This window comes from Coenobita brevimanus, chromosome 31, assembly GCF_032717465.1.
Source record: "Coenobita brevimanus isolate Jiangsu-jjx chromosome 31, ASM3271746v2, whole genome shotgun sequence".
Lineage (NCBI taxonomy): Eukaryota > Metazoa > Arthropoda > Malacostraca > Decapoda > Coenobitidae > Coenobita > Coenobita brevimanus.
The window spans coordinates 29,911,669-29,927,471 of NC_136984.1; positions in this window are offsets into that span (position 1 = coordinate 29,911,669).

Sequence of the window (15,803 nt, forward strand, 5' to 3'; positions counted from 1 at the left end):
CTTCCTTAACTGACAAAAATACTGGCCTGGTTGGGTAAGGAGGCTCCCAAACACCTCTTTCTTTGTGATTTATTCTCCCAACAACCAATTCCCATCTTCCTTTTTGCTTTTTACATCTTTAATTACATAGAATACATGAATAACACACAAGAATATAGGTGTTAGGCAACATCGTAATTATTAATGTAATACAAAGATGGTCATTATGATGTAACAGGCAAAATATGGAGCTTGGGTAAAGTTGTAGTAGTAGTAGTAGTAGTTGTTCCCTTGGCAGTCTGGCAGAACAACACCGAGTCCCTAAGGAAGGCCATGGCAGAGACAGGGGTTTCCCACAGACCTCTCAAGGAGTGTTGTTGTTTCGTTTGGATCATTTGCTTTTCCTTTGTCTAATTTACTTAACTCCTCCTGTATTTCTTTTTCTGGTATTTGTATATCTGGTACTATGTGTGGGCATGCATGTTCCATATCATCCCTCTCAAAATTATTTTCTTCTGTAAAAACTGATTGGAAATTCTTATTTAGTGCTTCATAAATATCCTTCTCTTGTGTGTAGGTGATTCCCTCATCCGTAATGGATTGTATTTTATCTTTTACTTTGGTTTTGCTTCTGATGTAGCTGTAAAATAGCTTCAGTTGATAACTACTTTTGTTTATGATGTCCTCCTCAAACTGTTTTTAGGCTTCCCTCCTTATTCTTGCGTATTCGTTTCTTGCCTGTTTATAGTTGCTATATGTCCTCTCACTACTGTGTCTTCTGTATCTATTCCACAACAAGTCTTTTTTTTCTTTTGATTTTTTAGATTCTTTAATAAGCCATTTCTTTATCTTCATTTCTACTTCTTTGTGCCAAGGGATGTAAGTTTGGACTCCTATTTCATAAAGTTCACTGAATTTTCTATATATAACATTTAAATCCTGTCCTCTAAGCTCATTTTCCCAATCTATTTCTAAAAAGTATTTTCTAAGTGTGTGTGTGTGTGTGTGTGTGTGTGTGTGTGTGTGTGTGTGTGTGTTGTAGGAGAGTGTTGTTTATGGTGAGGTGTGGAATGTGACTATGTTCTGCTGTCCAGTTTGTGAGAAGGATCACTGTAGATTTGGCTGGGGCTATTTTGAGATTGTTTGTGGTGAACCAGTCATGTAGTGTGTTCGAGTAAGGCTGGACGATGTGTGCAGCTGTGCTTGTGTTTTGGTGTGTACATGTGTTATGTCATCTGCATAGGAAGCTATGTGTATCTGTGGTGTGTGGGTACGTCGTGCATGTATAGGTTAAAGAGTGTAGGGGACAAAACACATCCTTGGGGTACGCCATTTGTGAAGTTTCTGATGTTCGAAGACTGATCGCCAAATGTTACATGTGTACATCTGCCTCCTAAATAGGTTGCCAGCCATCTTTTTGTGTTACTGTGCATGTTTGTGTTGAATATTTTGTTTGTGAGGTTGTGGCAGGGGATGGCATCAAGAGCTTTGCTAATGTCTAGCGTGACTGGGAGTGTTCTGTGTGGTGGCCTAGCTGAATTCATGCCATCAATGATTCTGTGTAAGGTCTGTAAGAAGAGTGTTTGAGGAGTGTAGCGGCCTAAAGCATGTTGTGATAAGGCTTGGGAGATGTTAGGTGTTACTAATTGTAATACCAGTAGTTCCATGGATTTGGAAGGGGTGCAGAGGAGTGTGATGGGGTGGTGTGAGGAAGGTAACGTGGGGCTTTTGTTGAGTTTGGGGATAGTGATGATAGTGTCGTGCTTCCAGATATTCTGTTGTGTGAGTAGCTATTGTTTGGTATGTTGTTTGGGAGCTTCCATAACTGACAAAATATGTGCCTAAATGACAAGTGGGTGCAGAAAGTGAGAAGTGTGAACGTTGGGGGCAGGGTTGTGAGAGGCAAACCAGAAAAGACTTGGGACCAGGTCACAGAGTATGACCTCAGGTCAAGGAGTGTGACTTCAGAGATAAGAGACGGAATAGGGAGGCTGCCAGAGACTAAGCGGTGTGAAGAGCCATCATCAGGTGACCAAGGCTCATGCATCCATGCACACTGAAGCCTTTATAAAAGATACGAACAAAGAGGTGCAGGCAATCTCCAACATAATAGGCATTTCCATGGCTGGATAAAAATATATATACTGTATATATATATATATATATATATATATATATATATATATACAGTAATCACTCCAATATCCGGATCAATAGAGCCATCGGTAGGTTCGGATATTGGTTTTGTCCGGATATTGGGTCCCAGCTTATGGACTTGTACTTACGGACCCTAACACAGAGAAACACCTATACAACTCCCTCCGGACATGCATAGCACCTATTTAACACCCAAATCACACCAATAAGGCACATAAATGACTGAAATAAATGCAACAGACACATAAAATGTGGGTTTAGAAGTATGTTCATACATTAATAAACATTCTGGTACTTATGGACTCTAACCGAACCTAACCTAACCGAACCTAACCGAACTCTGAAAAACACATTCCTACTGCACATGCATGAGGTAAGTTTAGTATGGAAAGAAGTACAGTATGACACTTTCTGGTAAGTATAGTATGGGAAAAAATACAATATGAAACATTCTGGTAAATATAGTATGGAAAATAGTACAACATGAAACATTTTGGCTACTTACAGCAAGTCCCTGGCCACCTCGATGAATAACCGCCTCCTCTCGGACTCTGACAGTAAGAACGATTTCCTGAAGCACTTGCACTACACTCTTCCTGAAGTCTTGCACTGAACTTAGTCACTAACACACAGAAGTCCGTTCTTTTCACAGTGTTCACTTTAGTCCAAATAATGTTCCATTAAATTTAAGTGTTGCACATTAACTTTTCCCAAGCCATGGCGAAGAGCGTAGGTCTTGTCGCGGTGAGAGACAGGCGGGAAGTGGGGAGGATGCAGCGGCGCTCTATCAGACGTCGGAGGAATGACGAACCAAAACAATGCTCTCACGCGGCGCGCGCGGCAAGTTCAATTTACGGACGGCAAAAAATCGATTTTTTTTCCAATTTTTTTGGATTTTCGGACCATTTTGGGAATGTTTGATCCCAGGACGATAAGGTTCGGTTAGTGGGGATGTTCGGTTATTGGGCGTCCGGATATTAGAGGGATTACTGTATATATATATATATATATATATATATATATATATATATACTGCACAGTACTGTATATATAATATATATATATATATATGTTTAGGTACTTATTTAGCCAAGGATGGTTCTTTGAACTTGAATTCGAGGAAAGGTTAAAGAAGGCTAATCAGGCAAGGGGAATGCTTAAAAATATTTGGAATAATAATAATTTTTCTGTGCATACAAAAATCAAACTTTATAAGGTAATGGTTAGGAGTATCTTAATTTATCGACACGAGTCTTGGTACAGCACAGTGACTATGGAAAATAAATTCTTGGTGTTTGAAAACAAAGCACTTAGAAGAATATTAGGAGTTAAGTGGTGGGAAAGGATACCAAATAGTAGAATTAGAGAAATAACGGGAGTGCAGCCTGTCGATGAATATGTTAGGTTCTCACGATGGAAGTGGCTAGGACATGTGTATAGGAGACAGGGAATAGTACGAGGTACACCAGGGTGGGTGGCACTTGGTAGGAGAGGTAGAGGAAGGCCAAAAGAGACGTGGGTGAGGACAATGAGACGGGAAGCTGGAGATGAGTGTTGGGGAGATCTTGAGGAGTTAGCACAAGATAGGATGTGGTGGTGTGAGTTCATCGAGGCCCTATGCATCCCCGAGGGTGCCACAGGAAATGATTGACTGATTGACTGATATATATATATATACTGTATATATACTGTATATATATATATATATATATATATATATATATATATATATATATATATATATATATATGTGTGTATAAAACAATGATATAATAATAATAATAACCATCTATCTATATACCAAGGCTGTTTCTCCCCCCAAAAAGGAGGTTAGCCAAGACAGGATGACACTTCCACTTGACTCATCCACACACACACACACACACACACACACACATTTACTCTTATCTTAGCCCCAAGGGAAGAAGGGACAGATCCTCACCGCACCACACCACGCAAGGGTCATCTGCGCAATGCAACAGTAATAATATTAATAATAGCAACAAATAATACTAAACATGATAACACTCCTTTGTCTTCCTCTCTCTCTACACCTCATGCACACACAATAAACTCTCCTAGTCAGTCTCTCACTCTCCACACACCCCTATCCTGGCACTATCTTTACCTGGGAATGCAGAAGCACAGAAATCCATTGACAACTTGCAAGGCAGCCCCTTTTTTCCCCCCTTATTCTTTCTCTCTCCCCTTCCACCTCAAGCACACACAATACACTCTCCTAGTCAGTCTCTCACTCCACACACACCTCTGACACTGTCTTTACCTGGGAATCCAGAGGCACAGAAATCCGTTGACAGCTTGCGAGGCCGCCCCCTTTTCTGTACAGGTGGTGGTGCCGTGGATGGGGTGACACTGTGATCCCCCACACCGGTCATGTTCTCCTTGCCCAAGCCAACATCAAGGCTGGAACGGCAGGGAAGCAGCGAGGGTCTATGGCCCACTGCAAACACATCTGAGGGGAACAAAAACAGAGGATGGAGAGTGGGAGACTAATGTGAAGAGTGTATGTGAATGAGGTAGAGAGGGGGAGAGGGAGGGGAAGACCAAGGATGAGATGGAGGGATGGAGTAGAGAGGACTGAGTGAGAGACTAACTAGGAGAGTGCATGTGCAGTTACATGGAGAAACAGACTGACAAAATGAGGAAGTGACAGAGCACTGTGGTGTGGATGTGGATGTGATAGAAAGCATTAGGAGAAATACACTGCGGGGGTTTGGCCATGTGGAGAGTATGGAGGGTGAAAGACTAATGTGCAGAGTGTATGTGAGTGAGGTGGGGGGGGGAGGGGAAGACCAAGAACGAGATGGAGTGATGGAGTAGAGAAGATGGAGTGAGAAACTAACTAGGAGAGTGTATGTGAGTGAGGTAGAGGGGAGGGAAAGGGTGGGGGATGCTAAGGATGAGCTGGAGGGATGGAGACGAGGGGTATATGAGAGAAGGGGGTGTAAGCTGGGGGGAGGGCAGTGATATGGCGGAGGACAGGGTAACATGGAGGCGATTTGTTTGTGGCCACCCCTTACGGGATAAAGGCGTCTGGCAATAGACAGATAGACAGACTTGAAGAAATATTAAGACAGTAAAGCCAGACATAAGGTGGCATTCTCATCAGTTACGAAAATTCCCTAACACCTTTTCCTAAGTGATTTATTTTTATTATTACACCTTACTGTCCTAGTCTGTTATGGATGGCAATCTTGTTGGTTCAGGACGCTCCCTAACACCTTTCCTAAGTGATTTATTTTGATTATTAAACCTTACTGTGCTATTCTGTGTTATAAAAATCCTCCCAGTATCACCATACCCTGCATACATAACATACAAAAGGATATTAACCAGTAACATCCAAAAATAAATAGCTGGGGAAAGGATGTTAGGGAGAGTCCTTAACCAACAAGAATATGGACTCCTGTGCTAAAGAAGAGACTTGAAGAGTATGAAGAGGAGCATGAAGAAGAGGAGTGTTTGAGAGAGTGAGAGATGTATAATGATGATGATGGAAACGAAAATGAAGATGATGATGACTGATAATGATGACTGATGACGAGAACTGTCGATGATAGTGATGGTGATGATGATGAATGATGATGGCGATGGTGATGACGCTGACAATGATGACGATGGAGATGGTGATGATGATGATGACGATGATGATGATGATGATGATGATGGAGACAGGCTTACAGACATGATACAACAGTGCTGGCCTGACCTGTGTCCTCTTGAAGAATGTATAGAACCAGCTCATAAATATACAGCTGCAGACAATAATACACCTCACTGCAATAAATATATAAAGGGAGAGAGCAATGAATTTTGGAACAGACCAATGAGTTTTGGAACATGATGATGCAGACTTGGAATGGCCAAAAACATCTCAGAATGCTGTATAATCTTATCATTTTGTACCGTTTGTTTGTATTGTTTATAAAGGCTCCTACATGCTTTTGTGTGTTGGCCTTGGCCACCTAATGGTGGCTCTCCATGCTGCTCAATCTCTTGCAGGCTCCCAATTCGGTCTTCTACCCCTGAGGTCACATTCTATGACCTTGTCCCAGGTCTTTTTTGGTCTGCCTCTCACAACCCTACCCCCAGTGTTCACACTTCTCACCTTCTGCACCAAACTAGCATTGAAAAGTGAAAAATGTGTTTCATTATTACTGTACAGTATCTGACTAAGAAGTGTAACACTAATAATATCCACAACTGTACATACAGGGTCCAACAAGGAGTACGTGACACTACAACACATCACCACAGTGTTAGATAAAAGTGTTAATCATTTGGTGCACGCAGTTAACTCCTGCTATTGGTGTGGGTAGGTACCAGAACCCCCACGAATGGGCGGAATCCGTGAATAATCTGTACCTTTGGCAGAAATCATTGTTTTCACTGTTTTAACTCTTGCCATTACCTACAGACCCACTATGTGACCTGTACGTGCATTTTATGGCAAAGTAATATGACAACTGGATGGCCCCTTTGACCAGCCAATAGGATAGGAAGAAAGATGACATGAAGGCAAATAATAAGGGATGCTACCCTAGCAGCCAATCACAAGCAAGCTGTTTGTGTTAGAACAGAGTGGAAGATTTGTGTTGTGAAATACCAAGTGCTGTAAAATGCTGAGGCCATATGCTGAACAGCACATACCTATACAGGGTAACTGCACAGTGTAACTACTGCACAGCATTTCTCACACAAAACATGCACAAAACACATTTACAAACCACCAGCAACAGCTGATGCTGGGGCAAAACCATCAAACAGCTTCCTGGGAATACTTGAAAATACCTCCCAGAAAAATCCATGAATATGCCAACCCATGAACAGTGGAGGTTGACTGTACTGTTTACTGTAGTGTTTCCCTTTACCCAAACCTAACTTAGTCCTACCTTCCATTACCTTCGTCAACCATACTGGCATCAACCTGTAGGCCGATATACTGGAAGGTCTTTGCGGTGGGAACTCTACTTAACTACCATCTATGAGCAACTTGCTCCATCCAAACCTCAACTTAACTTAATCCTACCTACCCTTACTTTCATCAACCGTACTGGGCTCAACCTGTGGGCCAATGTACTGGAAGGTCTTTGCGGTGGGCACTCGTCGGACCAGCCCTAGGGACGTCAACACATTGGCTATGTCGTAGAGCCGTCGACCGCGAGTTCGTAAGCGCTCACCATCCTCACCAGTCTCTCCCACCACCAACCTTACTGCGTGCTCCAGGGACAGCATGTGTGGCTGCGGACAATATATAAAAATTATATTGTGTGTAAATACACCCTTACCCTGATACCCGGCAGTGTTGTGTACCGGTGGGAGTGTTCGGTCAGAGAGTATGTCAGATATTGAAGCAATTTTCCCCATAAGATACTAAAGAAAAGCCAGAAAAGTGTTCCAGACCCAGACCCAAACCCAAACACTTACATGCCTTATTCATTCAATAGAGACTGACACAGAAACATCATAGGTAATGTTATTATCCACATAAACGATGCCATTGCTAAAAAATGGCAGAGCAAACACCACATGCGGGAAGGCAATGTGGGTGGAACATGTGGTATTAAGATGCATCAGAGCAACTAACACCAAGGCAGGCAGCTGGCAGTGCACCGAGAGGGGGTGGGGGTGGGCAGGGGGAGAGGGAAGGAAACAAGCAGGGGTGGCGAAGGGCTGCGGCATTGGAGGGAGACAAGCTGGGGTGGGGGAGGGCAGGGGAACAGGGAAGGAGGCATGAAAGCCAAACTGCCCTGCTCCCCCCCCCCCCTACAGTCTCACTCACTCACCAGAAATGTAGTGTTAAAAGAAGTAAAAGTTGAGGTGCAAAAAGTATACAAACTACTGGAAACTCAAGACATAAGGAAGGCCCCAGTACCAGACAGGATCTCCAATTGAGTACTGAAGGAATGCAGAGAACAACGGGCGGATAATATTCATGGTTTACTTGTGTGTTCTCTGGAAGAATGGAAAGTGCCTCAGGAATGGAAGAGGGCCAATGTGGTACCAGTTGATAAGGGAGAGAACAATGAAGAACCCCTGAATTATAGACCAGTGTCCCTGACCACCATGGTTACAAAATTGTGCAAGAGAAACCTGAAAGACAGATGGATAAAAAAACTGGAGATGAACATTTTGGCTGAAAGTCAGTTTGGCTTCAGAACAGGGAAGTCGTGTGTTTCCAACTTGTTGAGCTTCTACTCATGGGAAATAGACATCCTACAGGAGAGAGATGGTTGGGTGGACTGTGTGCATTTAGATATGGAGAAAGCCTTTGACAAGGTACCCCACAAGTGACTAATGTGAAAATTGGGACACATTGGGGGACTGAGGGGGAACCTCTTGGACTGGATGAGAGACTTCTTGAGAGACATACGCCCAAGTCCCGGACCTTGGGAAAAAAAAAAAGATACAAAGAAAAAAAAAAGGCCGATATTTGTTCATCCCTACTTTAAATCTACTGCGCAGTGATGAACAGCTGTGTTTTGGTGCGTAGTTCCGGCAATGTCTGCTAGAGCACCCCTGCATCCTCCCCAGTTCCTGCCTACCTACCGTTGTGACTATACGCTCGTCACTGTGGCTGGCCACATGCTCGCTTTTGTGAATAAACTGCAATACCTCACCACTAGACCACATGGGAATTCAGTGTTGTGCAGTGTTAAGAAAGTAGAATTCAGAGTGCAAAGGATTAAGTGCAGAGTGCAATACCGGTATGCTGCAACTGGCATGGCACAAGGAAGAACAGAATATGCAGTGTTAAACTATAAGGCACAGTGCAAAGGATTAAGTGCAGCGCAACACTAGATTACTGTACATGCTACGAGTGCACCTTCACCACTGCCAGCGCCATAGAGGAGGCAGGTTAATTGATTTCGTGCCATCGAAAATTCGTACTTCGGGTTTTCGTATTTCAAGGACTCACTGAATATATATACACATATATATATGTATATATATATATATATATATATATATATATATATATATATATATATATGTATATATATATATATATATATATATATATATATATATATATAAATAAAAAAAAATATGTGTATATATACAGTCGGTGCAACAGAAGTCTGGACCCTCTAATTCACACCACATATTTGGTAGGGTCCAGGAAATATTGTAGGAAAATTCCTCTAGTTAGTGGATTTTTTTTCTGGTGGTTTCTAGCAACTTTACAGGCTTATCGCCACATGCTGTGAGAGTATGAACTCAGTGCCTGCCTGACTTTGGATGGGAAAGTACATCAGATTTTCTTGTCCTGCCTGGCCTTTGTTAATTTCAAAGCTCTCTTTTTCCCACCCTCCTCTGCCTTAGTGAATCATTGGAGATGGAACCCAAGCCACTAACTAATGTAGAAAAGGCTCAAATTTTAACTATGAGAGAGGAAAATGTAAAAATTAAGGATATTTGTGTTCGAACTGGGCGAGGGAAATCTACCGTTATGTCACTCCTTGCGGCTGCCCGCCACCTGCCAAAAAACAGAATTCCCCAACATAAAGACAGGCTAGGACCTAAAAGGAATACATCACCAACTACAGACAGGTTACTGAAGCAAGCTGTGCTAAAAGACCCACGTTTGACTGCTAGACAACTGAAAGATATGAAACCTGAAATGCTGAAAGATGTGTCTGAAAGAACCATACAGCATCGACTTCAGAAAGACCTCAAGATCCCCAGCCGTACTGCTGCACTGAAGCCTCTCCTGACAGAAAAGATGAGGAAGAAACGACTTGAATTTGCAAGACAACATCAGCACTGGACTGTCCAAGACTGGAGTGAAGTAATGTTCTCAGATGAAAGTATATTTCAGGTGCTTAGCTCACATCGAATCAAGGTATACAGGCCAGAGGGGACCAACAGGTATGACAGGCGCTACACCATCAAGACCGTGAAGGACAGTCCATCAGTGATGGTTTGGGCTTGTTTCAGTGCCAAAATGGGCAGAGGTGGTATATATTTCTTACCAAAAAATTGCACAATGAATGCTGCTCGATACAGTGAGGTTCTGAAAAGGCATCTATTTGATCATATGGCTATCCACGGGACCTCCATCTTCATGCATGACTCAGCCCCCTGTCACACTGCTCAAAAAGTGAAGAAGCTGATCCAGAGTAAAAATATTCGCATTCTTCCATGGCCAGGCAACAGTCCCGACTTAAATCCTATTGAAAATACGTGGAAGGACATCAAGGACAAGGTAAAGGCTGCCAAAGTGTCGTCAGTGCCCGAGCTCCAGGAGGTTATCAAGCGTGTGTGGTGTCTGGAGATGGATATCAATTACTTCACTAATCTAGCAGATAGTATGCCAAGGAGAATGCAAGAGGTGATCAAGGCCAAGGGGGAAATGACAAAGTACTAACGTAAACACTGAAGTACATTTTCTGTTCATAAATAAATGTTTTCTATGATGATTTGTTGTTGTTTTGGTAGTGCCCTGACTAGGTCCAGACTTCCATTGCGCCGACTGTATATATGCTGTATATATATATATATATATATATATATGAGAAAAAGGCAGAGTATAAGAGAGAAGTGGAGGAACGATTGGGCAAATATGAATTGGAGCAGGTGGGAGATGTGGAAGGTATGTGTAAGATATTTACAGAAGAAATATGTGCAGCATGTGATGTGGTGTGTGGAAGGAAGAGAAGACGGAGGGGGGTGCAAGGAACAGCGTGGTGGACTGAAGAGGTGAAACAGGCTGTGCCACAAAAGAAGAAAGCATACAATGAATGGATGAGAAATAGGGGCGTGGAAGAAGTTGAGAGGCGGAAGAGAGAGTTATATGTGGAAAGGAAGCGAGAGGTGAAAAGATTAGTAAGAGAGAGTAAGAAGAGAGTGGATGAGGAATTTGGAAGGAATTTGAGTGTAAAGTGGAGGGACTGTAAGAAAATGTTCTGGAGAGAAGTGAAAAGAGTAAGACAGGGTGGAAGTGAAGTTAGCAGGGGAGTGAAAGATAAAAATGGTAGATTACTAGTGGAGAAGGGAGAAAAAGTGAGCAGATGGAGAGAACACTTTAAGGAATTGTTGAACGTAGAGGATGGAAGTAATGCGAGTATAAGTGGCTGGGGAATGGCTGGGAGAAGGAGAGAGGTGAGAAGACAGGAAGAAATCAGTAGGACAGAAGTTATGGAAGCAATGAAGAAAGTTAAATCGGGGAAAGCCCCAGAAATTGATGGAGTGTGTGGTGAAATGCTGAAGCATGGGGGAGAGATAGTAGGAGAATGGATGTGGAAGATGTGCAGATTGGCCTGGGAGGAAGGTAGAGTCCCGGAGGATTGGAAGTCAGGTATAATTATTCCCTTGTACAAAGGAAAAGGGGAAAAAGAAGTGTGTGGTAATCATAGGGGCATTTGTCTTCTTAGTATAACAGGAAAAGTGTATGGTAGGATACTTATAGACAGAGTTAGAGAAAGAACAGAGAAATTAGTTGGAGAAGAACAGGGAGGCTTTAGGAAGGGAAGAGGTTGTGTAGATCAGATATTCATTCTTAGATCTTTAGTGGAAAAGTTTCTAGAGAAGGGAAAGAAGTTGTATGCGGCTTTCATGGATTTGGAGAAAGCATATGACAGGGTGGATAGACAAGGATTGTGGAGAGTGTTAAGAATATATGGAGTAGATGGGAAGTTGTTGAACGCTGTGAAGAGTATGTACGATGGTGCGAAGGCTGCAGTGCGTGTGGATGGTGAACTAAGTGAATTTTTCTCTTTGAAAGTTGGGTTGAAACAGGGATGTGTCATGTCTCCATGGTTGTTCAATCTGTACATGGATGGGGTAATAAAAGAGGTACAAGGTAGGGTAGTGGATGTTGGAGTGGACCTGGTGAGAGAGGATAGTGTTTGGAAACTCCCTGTACTGTTGTTTGCAGATGATACTGTGTTGTTGAGTGAAGACGAAGGGGAGCTGCAAGGCTTGGTGGATGAGTTTGAGAGAGTGTGTAAGAAACGGAACCTAAAAGTGAATGTAGGGAAGAGTAAAGTGATGGTCTTTGAGAGAGGTGAAGTTAGTGAATGTACAGCGAGGTTGGATGGTGAGGAATTGGAAAATGTGAGTACGTTTAAGTATTTGGGTAGTGTGATGAGTAAGGATGGAGGTTTGGAGGGTGAAGTGCTTGAAAGGGTACAGCAGGGAAGAAAGGTTGCTGGTTCCTTGAAAGCAGTGATAAGAAACAGGGAAGTGAGCATGGAAGTGAAAAAGTTACTACATGACAGTATTGTGATACCAACTCTAACGTACGGAAGTGAAGCTTGGACATTGTTGGAAGGACACAAGTCAAGAGTGAGAGCAGTGGAAATGAGTTATTTAAGAGGAGCCTGTGGAGTCACGTGGAGAGACAGGCTGACGAATGAGGATATAAAGGAGCGTTGCGGTGTGGATGTGGATGTGATAGGAAGCGTTATGAGGAACACACTGAGGTGGTTTGGCCATGTGGAGTTCTGATGGAGGGTGAAAGACTGACGAAGAGAGTGTATGTGAGTGAGGTGGAGGAGGGAAGAGGGAGGGGGAGGCCGAGGATGAGATGGAGGGATGGGGTGGAGAGGTATATGAGAGAGGGGGGTGTGAGTTGGGAGCAGGGCAGTGAAATGGCGGGGGACAGGGCGACTTGGAGGCGATTTGTTTGTGGCCACCCCAAACGGGATTGAGGCGTCTGGCAATAGATAGATAGATAGATAGATATATATATATATATATATATATATATATATATATATATATATATATACAGTAATCCCTCCACTATCCGATGTAATAGAGCCAAAGGCATGTCCGGAAAGTGGTCCTGTCCGGATAGTGGGCACCAGCCTCCTGGACTGGTACTTATGGACCCTAACCAGCCTACTTTGAAAGCCACCTATATAACCCCCTACCGGATATGCATAGCACCTATTTAAACCTATTTAAGACTCTATTCACACCAATAATGGACATAAAGCATGAAATAAATGAAAAGGAACCAAAGAATGAGGAATTAGAAGTGACTGTACCTCAGCCAGGGTACTTACATCACGTTTGTGGCTGCCTTTCTAAGGTTTTGGCAGTGGTGAAAACGCTCTTGAAGCACGTACAGTAAAACAGTGTTGTGCTGCACTTACCTTAATTCTTTGCACTGTGAGTTATAATTGTTTAACACTGCACATTGTTCCTAACTGCACTACTGCAGTTCTAACCGCCAGTTTAAACTGCCAATTTGCACTCCACAGTTGATCCTTTGCACTCTAAGTTCAAATTTCTTAACACTGCACAACACTGTAAATTCCCATGTGGTCTAGAGGCAAGGTATTGCAGTATATTCACTGTTTATTCACAAAAAACGAGCACATGTGGCTTCCAGTGTGATAAGCATCTATTCACAATCGAAGTTAGGGAGTAACTGTTGATGTCGGAGAAACACAGTTGCCAGATCGCAGTGGCCACATTACCAATCTCCTCAACTTTCATTACCAAATTTAATTTTTTGTTACCAAATTCGTAAAACATTTATTCTTCACTAATTATATATACAAGTGGAAATACATGTAATCACTCTCCTTATAATTAACAGCATGTTGATTATTTTCATGCTATGTAGGGTAGCAGAATAATCAGAGAGAGCAAACAATCCACCATCTCCATCCTGTGTATCCTCATACATGTGAAAAATCTATTTGGTAATGCATTATTCTGATTCATTACCAAACGAATATTTCATTACCAAATTGGCCCACATTTGGTAATGAAAAATAACAAACGGCAACCCTGACAGGGAAGGGGGGAGGAGGGAGGAAGGAAGGGGTGAAGGGGCCATGGTGTAAGCAGCTGTTTGGCACCGTGCGGCAATTTCAAATTACGGGTGGGAAAAAATTCAGATTTTTTTTGGATTTTTTTTCTTTTTTTTGGCCATTTTTCGATTCCGATGGTCCAGGCCCACATCCGATGGTCCAGGCCAACATGTCCAGTAAGTGGGGATGTCCAGAAAGTGGGCATCCAGAAAGTACAGGGATTACTGTACATATATATATATATATATATATATATATATATATACAGTACCCTCGTGTCCAACACGCATTAGTCCAGCACAATTCAGGTCCAGCACGGAGAGCAATTAATTAGTATTAGTGTATTTAATACGATTTAATTACTGCAACACGATTGTGTTAGCATAACACGCACAGAGCTCCGAGAAGTGGGCAAAATCCGCAGAGTTCAACTCTAGGACGATCACCCCCCGGTCCAACACGGTCATAATGGACATTCCCATGATGATGATAGCCAATGAAATCTTCTGATCAAGTAGCCTTCCCCGTCCGCTATCGTGACGTGATTGTGATGCCGCCCAATTAAAAACGCTTCTGGTGTCACGTGGTTTTGTTTACATTTCTCCCGCCACAGCGCCACTCAGTCGCATAATTGCATTGGAAGGTGCTTTTTTCTTGCTGCATTTTCTGCCCTTGTTACTGCATTTTACCCTGCTCACGATGCCTAGGAAGCCTTCTGAGAACCCCAAGAAGCGTCGGCACCTCCCTCAGGCCACCAAGCTAGAAAGCATCAAGAGGAAGAAGATAGGGGAGAGGAGAGTTGACATTGCCAAGGCCTACGACATGAATGAAGCCAACGTGATCATAATAAAAAACTTAAGACAAGATCCTGGCAGCCGAAGGCTATCACACGGCACTTCATACCAGGTTTGCCGAGGATACGATGGTAAATCGGAACGGTAATGTGGTAAATTTGCCGACGATACCACAGGCATTTGGAATTCATCTGGATGGATTCCTGCCGAGGATACGACGGGAAAAACAGTGTGACCAAAACCCAGGCAACTCGACCGAGAATTTATCGTACTACAGCATTGAACATTTAGCCTGACACTGAATAAATATTAATATTTTAGAATAAATATCAATCGTTTTGAAACCCTTCTCATCGGCGTGTGTACCAGTTTATAAACAAAGTTGCTTCTCCTTATTCTCTACTGAGTCAGCGACAGCGATCACTTTTCACAGTCACGAGACGGGGCTCTGGCAACAATGTGAGAAGCATGCACTTTGCCGAGGATTACAGTGCTAGGACAGGCAGAAGCAGGACCTTCCTTGGCTGTGGACGAAGATAGTGATTCTGAGTGTGATTTCGAAGGATTTATGAGGGAGGTTGAGGAGGAGCAACAGCCATTACCCGCTAGTGACGCCAGTAGCCATCCGCCGGGGACCCAGTAGGACTAACTACAGCCTTGGATACCACCTTCCATTCCCAGCAAGCCCACCAACACTATCCTAAAAGGTTAGTTATCATTCATAGCACAGTACCATTTATTATAATTACAATAATACCAATATATGTACAGGTATATGGTAGGTATTTAGGGTGACTTTTCCGAGGGTTGCTGACATAATTCACTTTTCCCCATAAGCTCTATTGTTAGTCCAACATGTTTTTGGTCCAACACGTGACCCATGCATGACAATATTACCGTGCTAGACGCGAGGGTACTGAATATATACATATATACACCCACCGCAAATTTACTTAGGACCTACACACAGAATTGCTATGGGAGAGTTGTCTGTCTTTACTTTGTGTTTCCACCTCCACCAAGTGAACTTCTTGGGCAAGAAGAAACTGACAACTGGCGGGGGATGGTGAAACACTCAGCA